Source organism: Galeopterus variegatus, unplaced genomic scaffold (assembly GCF_000696425.1).
Source record: "Galeopterus variegatus unplaced genomic scaffold, G_variegatus-3.0.2 Scaffold6441, whole genome shotgun sequence".
NCBI lineage: Eukaryota > Metazoa > Chordata > Mammalia > Dermoptera > Cynocephalidae > Galeopterus > Galeopterus variegatus.
In genome coordinates, this window is record NW_007732552.1 from 72,711 (window position 1) to 79,981 (window position 7,271).

The window sequence follows — 7,271 nt, forward strand, 5'->3', positions numbered from 1 at the left end:
TGCACACACACACGCGTGCGCGCACACACACACACACACACACACACACCTCTATATTTTAAACCAGAAACTAATTACAGATGATACCTACGGGGTCAAGAAGGGACAGGTGGAGGGAACAGAGATGGAATCCCAACTTCCCTGAATATACTTTGTTATACATTTTTGAACCATACAAATATCTTTAAAAACAAAATTAAATCAAGACGAAATAAGCAAATCCCTTAAAAATTAAAACAAACTGAAACAAATGGACCTAACTGTGTATACAATTGGCAATACAATTCTATTAGTCTGTTTCTGTTGCCTATAACAAAATACTTGGAACTAGGTAATTTGTAAGAAAATGAAATTTATTGCTTACAGTTTCAGATGCTCGGAAGTCCAAAGTCCAGAGAACACATCTGGTGAGGGTCTTGGTGTTGGCAACAATGACCCAGGAGTCTCACATGGCAGAAAATGGCAGAGCAGAGAGAGAGACTAACCTCCTCATTTATTCTCCTTTTAAAGCCTCAGAAAGTGCCCCTGACCACCATTATTAATCCACTCACTAGGGCATAGTCCTGTAATCTAATCACCTCCCCAAGGCCCCGCCTTTCAATTACTGTAATAGGATTTCCCACCCTCCCAACAGTCACAGTGGGGGCCAAGTTTCTAATACATAAAACTCGGGGGACACAATTCAAGCTTCAGTGAGTTTGTGGAGGGACATTCAATCCATAGCAAAAAGCACATAAAAAAAATAATTATGGACGCCACCCGGGGGTCCTGAGACTAGGGCCACGGGCCAGCCCTGCCCCCACCTCCACAACCAGGCAAGCAATGGAGCACGCCAAACCCTAGTGGTTAAGAAAGTTCTTGAGGAGGTAGACCAACACAGCAGAATACTTACCACCAAGCTCCACTCCCTGCAAGAGAAACCTCAAAGCAATCAACCTGAGACACAACAGAGAAAGTTTGCCAAATCCCCTCAGAGAAAAAAAGGCATTATATATCAGTCCTGAAAAATGAGCAAGTCTAAGAAAAATGTCTGTCCTGTTGTCTTTCTGTTGATTTCTCTTCTTAACAATCAGTAGCAGTATCTCCCCATGTATCTGAAAGAATGTCACATACAAATATGATGACTCATTTGATTGCCCCATAGAAATATGTTGTCAATTCTTTGTATTCAATACACCCTATTCCTCATTTTTTAAATTATTATTATTATTTCACACAACTTTAGAATGTAGCACATCGACCATACTTCATATTCTGGGCACAAAAATAAAGTAAAATTGCAAGGAAGTCTTCAACCCCATTCAGTTTGCTTTATCATTAAGTAATACTGGTATTGTTATTTTGAAAAAAGCTGATGTATATTATAGGTGAAACAAGATTTTCACTCTAAAAGAAAAGGGATACAAATATAAAATTTAGAAAGTTAAGCAAATTTCCTGGATTTTATTTTTAAATATTCAATATTTAAATTTTTTAATTATTTAAATTTAAATGCTTAATACTAAAATTCATATTAAAATATTAAATATTGAAAATTTAAACTTGAATGATCAGAAGGAACTCATAATTTTATAAAATGTGTGTTTCCACTGAAAAGATGCAGAAGCAAAAAACCAGGCCGTCCTAGATATACAACCACAGGGGCAATGAGCATCCTCCCCATCTATATTTTGATATCTAAATACCATTAACCTCTAAAAGCAACCAGCGTCCCTTGGGGAAATGGCTGGTCCAAGGTCTGGGACAGAAGGGCACATGATAAGCCTAGGACATTTTGTTTTTGCTCAAAAAGCAGGTCATTGTCAAAGACTAATAGAGCTTGAAGGCGGGCTCCCACTGCACAACTCTGGGCTCTTTTTAAACTTTCGTTAACATTTCTTCTCTAAAGCACAAGTTATTCAGCCTTGTGTTTTCAAATTTCCAACTAGCAAGCATTCTTTAATTTGTCTTTTGGTATTAACTTCTAACTTAATAGTGACGTGCCCAGAGAACAAGGGCTGTGTGAAACCTATTTCGTAAGATGTATTGAGGCTACTGTGTGGCCAAACAACTGCATGATTAATGTTTGAGGGTGTTTCAGTCTCTAGCAATGAATGCAGAATTCCATGTGGGTCCATTAGGTCAATGTTGTGATTTGCGCAGATGTCCCATATTCTTGCTCATTTTTATTGGCTTATCAATAATTGAAAAAATTGTAAGGATAGATTTATTGATTTCCAGTGCAGTTCTATCAGTTTTTAGCTTCACTATTTAGGGCTATTTTATCCAGTGCATCCACGTTTAGAATGGCTGTATCTTCTTGTTAAATGGAACTTGTTACCATTATGTAGAGAACAGCTCCATGCCTTATAATGCTTTTTGCCTTAGTCTGTTTTGTCCAATATTTGTCTAAGTACAGCAGTCTTTTGGGTAGTATATTACAAATAGGTTTTTTTTCTCCATTTTTTTCCTGACCTTTGTGTGCCTTAGGTTTTAGATGTGCCTTTTATTTTATTTTATTTTATTAATTTATTTTTATTGGGTAGTATATTACAAATAGGTTTTTTTTCTCCATTTTTTTCCTGACCTTTGTGTGCCTTGGGTTTTAGATGTGTCTTTTATTTTATTTTATTTTATTAATTTATTTTTATTTATTTATTTATTTATTGTCCTTTTTGAGGCCGGCCGCACCGCACTCAGCCAGTGAGCGCACCGGTCATCCCTATATAGGATCCGAACCCGTGGCGGGAACGCTGCTGCGCTCCCAGCCCTGCATTCTCCCGAGTGCGCCACGGGCTCGGCCCTAGATGTGCCTTTTAAAAATAAGAGACAGGGATGGAAAAGGGTAGCTGGGATAATAGTCACTTCCCTCCTCCCTCAGAAAAGGCTATAAAATCACCAACTTCTACAGACATGGCTTGGACTTACGGGAGGGGTTCATGTCCTGCCCCTGCCCACTTTATGGTTCCCCAGATGGGAGCAGAGAAACCAGACCAGGAGGAGCAACTTTCACTGAGAAGAACCCATGGAATCCATTTGTCCCACGAAGTGTAAGGAATACACCTGCTCTTTGCTCTCCTTCCCCCTTTTCTTTTGCCATATTGTGTCTTTGTTTTAGTTGCCTTCACTTTCTATGCAGTCAGACACAGGACTTGGGGACCAGAGACTGAATGGGGCCTGCAGGGGAAGGAAGGATCAAGTGACCCAGTGAAAAGCCACCCCCTCAGGGCAGGTAGTGCCCCCCTCCCTGGATCCATTTATTCGACAAAGACCTATGAAGTAGAGTCCACATCTAAGTTACTCAATGAGTTCCTTATTTGAGTGTAACACTCTATTCTTCTAAATCAAAAGAAAACCAATTTAGAACAAAACTCATATGCCCACAGCCACAAAACTGGGAAAGTGAGTGGGTGAAGCACCCAGCCTTAATCACTGGGGAGCAGTGGGGGATTTGGTGAACACGGTAGTACTGGCTCCATCCACAGGCTGCCAGTTTGTAACCCCGTGCATGGGATTTTCCAGCAGTTTGGAGGTGTCTAATGACGCGGATCAGTACCTGGTGTGTTGAAAGCAGTCGCTATTGTAGATATGATGAGCTGGGAGGAGATACCTAAGGTTTGCAGAGCAAACCTGAGTCAAAGTCTCAGGAAGGATGCCACAACACTTCTGTCCCTTTTTTTTTTTTTCCTGCACAGATATAGCCATTCCTCTGATGGGTTAGACATTAATACCAGAAAAGAAGGGAGTTATGAACATTGAGTTGAAAGGAACAAAATTCAGGGCCGGCCCAGTGGCGCACTGGAGAGTGCACCACTTGGGAGCATGGCGGCGCTCCCGCCAAGGGTTTGGATCACATGTGGAGACCGGTTACTGCTCACTGGCTGAGCGCGGTGTGGGCGCGACACCGAGGGTTGCGATCCCGTTACCAGTCAGTAAAAAAGACAAAAAGGAAAAAAAAAAAGGAACAAAATTCAAAGTTTTTGACTAAGTCAAAATTACATCAAGCTTTTGGAGAGCCAACTTATACACTTGAGAAGGATAGCCTTTGACATCAAGATACTCGGATTTATTACATGTTTCAATTGTAACTTGACTATCTAATCAAAATAATTAATTTTTTAGAGACCACTTAAAATTGGAAACTTTGGAAGTCAGTTCACCCACGCACATCAAATGCTTTATACAAACGGTGTACATTTGACCTAGAAATTCTGCTCATAGGAATTTGTCCTGAGACCATAACGAGACCATTGGATATAGACGAAGGTATGAGAATAATAACTGTACTATTACTGTTCTTCATAATACAAAAAAAAAGGAAAATAACCAAAATGACTATCAATAGAAGATTGGTGAAACAAATCATGACGGATCCATGCAAAGGAATACTTTGCAGCCATTAAAGTTAGGCTGCAATTAGTAATTACTGACATGGAAATATGGCCATGTTATATTAAGTGAAAAAAGCAATGCTACTACATTATTTTTCATTTCTTTTTTTCTCTGAAACTTTTTTTTATTCAAAATATCTTAATATTTACTTGCACATATTTGTGGGGTATAGTCTGTTGAATCAATACATGCATATCCCGCGTGATGATTCACTCAGGGCAGGCAGCATAGTTTTGCATCCATGAGTCCATCCCTTTTCCTCCTCTCCATGCCCCTCACCAGCCCCTGGTAACCATTATCCTATACAGCATTTGTCTTTAAAAAGGAAACTTGTGTGTACAAAAACATGTGTACCTTAAAAAGTGTCTGAAAAATTATTCATCAAAATGTTAGGATTATCGGCAATCTATTTCTTTCTTTAAGCTTTCTTATTTTGTAAGTTATTTGAAATAAACACAAATTATTATTATACTTTATAAAAATAAAGTAACTAAAGAGTTCATTGATAACATTCTTTCACATCTAAATGAGTAATTGATCCATTTAGTGATTCGTGTTTACTCTAAATTGTAAATTCCTGAATAGTAGGGAGCATTTTTAACTTTTATATTCTTCCCACAGCTCTATATACAGCACTTCATGTAATAAGAACTCCGTGATGGCTGTTAGTTGGCTGGGTGTTTAGATGTCAAGCACTGAGGAGCTATTAGTGAAAATAGCTAAGAACTAAATTTCATGGCTGAGGCTTTGGCACTAGAGCCTTAATAATTGAAAACTAAAACCCTCAAGTCATTTCATTTTATTATAAATGAATCCACCTCACAACTCCCCTTCAATTTTGAAATCTTGCCAAAGTATTGATTTTGATACTATCATCTGGCTAATATGAAAGTTTTAAAAGCAATTTAATGGCATCATTAGCCTGTAAATCATAACAACGGGAGCAAAAAAGAATCAGGTTGGGCCGGCCCAGTGGCGCACTCAGTAGAGTGCGGCACTTGGGAGCGCAGCGGCGCTCCCGTCGAAGGTTCAGATCCCATATAGAGACCGGTCCGCTCACTGGTTGAGCGCGGTGTGGGCGTGACACCGAGGGTTGCGATCCCGTTGCCGGTCACGGTACGGGTGTGACACCAAGGGTTGTGATCCCATTACCAGTCACGAAAAAAGACAAAAAAAAAATGAAAAAAAAAAAAAAAAGAATCAGGTTTTTGAAAAAGTGATGAGTGGACCTGTGATTTCTGATATTAGAGAAGGACCTGTTTAGGAAAATTTGAGAAGGTGGTAAAATCTTATTTTATTTCTAACTCCCTTCTCGATGTCTTTGCCCTCTGGGCTAGTCAGCTATTGCTGCATAACAAGCAACCACAAAATCTCTGTGATAAGGAAACATAATAGGAGACATCATCAAGAAGGCAGAATAGACAATTCCCAGCATTGCATCTTCCCACAAGTAACCAATTTACAACTATTAAAAAGCAAAGACTGCCAACCTGGAACCATTCAAGCTGGGGGAAGAGGAGGACAGACCTGTAGAGTTCATGAAAGTGCCAGAGGCAACATTGACAGTTTGTAGGGGTGGGGCCTACTGTTCTGAGCCAACCTTGTACAGAGGCAGGGATGAGCTGGTACCCACAGAATGAAGCCATAAAAAGCCGTGGTATCCTTCATGTAAACCTGCTGGGAGTCTGCAGGGTAGAGGAGGACTTTGGAGCACACCATACCAGCCCCCAGGCTATAAAGATCACTGCCAGGATTCTCCCAGGCCTGCATACGAGCAAGTGGCTACAACCAGCTGGAGAAAAGAGCTGCCCAGAGACCAGAAACACTCCGTCCCGGGCTGGGATTTCCACACAGCCTAGACCCAGAACTGATTAAAGATCTACACAGAAAGCCTTCACCAGAGACTCAGCAGCAAATAGCAGTCTTCTCAAATGCCCAGGCATCAACATAAAGACACAAAGATTGAGAAAGAACAGAGAAATAAATATGATGCCACCAAATGAAATAAACAAAGCACTAGCAATGGATGCAGAGGAACAGGAGATCTGTGAAATGTCTGATGGAGAATTCAGAATAACCCTCTTAAGGATGTCCAGGGAATCACAAGAGAACACAGATAGATGATTATGTGATATCTGGAAAATAATTCAGGAGCAGAATGAGAAACTTGACAAAGGAATAGAATCAATTTAAAAAAATAGAAATTCTAGAAACAAAGAATACATTATCTAAATTGAAAAACTTGATGGAAAGCTCCAACAGCAGACTCAATCAGAGGAGAGAATTAGTGAGCCCAAAGATAAAACATACGAAATTATTCAATCAGAGGAGCAAAAAGAATAAAAGAATAAGAAGAAATGAAACAGAAATACAGCAAATGTGGGCCTCTCTCAAGCAAAATAACCTCTGCATAATTGACATGCCCGAAGGAGAGGATAAAGGAAGAGATGTAGAAGCATATTCAAGAAAATAATGGCTGAAAATTTCCCAAGTGTGGAGAAAGATGACGGCATCCAGTTACAGGAAGTTCAGAGGTCGCTGGGAAAATTCAATCCAAGGAGGAACACCCTAAGGCACATCATAATTGAATTATCAAAAACCAAAGACAAAGAGAGAATACTGGAAGCAGCAAGGGAAAAGAAACACATAGCATTCAGTGGTGCCCCAATACATCTCTCAGAGGATGTCTCAGTAGAAACCCTACATGCCAGGAGAGAAGAGGATGATATATTCGGAGTGCTGAAGGAAGAAGACTGTCAGCCAAGAATTCTGTGTCCAGCCAAACTAACCTTCAAATATGAAGGAGAAATGAAGTCTTCCTCAGACAAACAAAAACTAAAGGAATTCATCAGTACTCAACCTGCCTTACAAGAAATGCTAAAGAGAGTTCTTCGGTATGA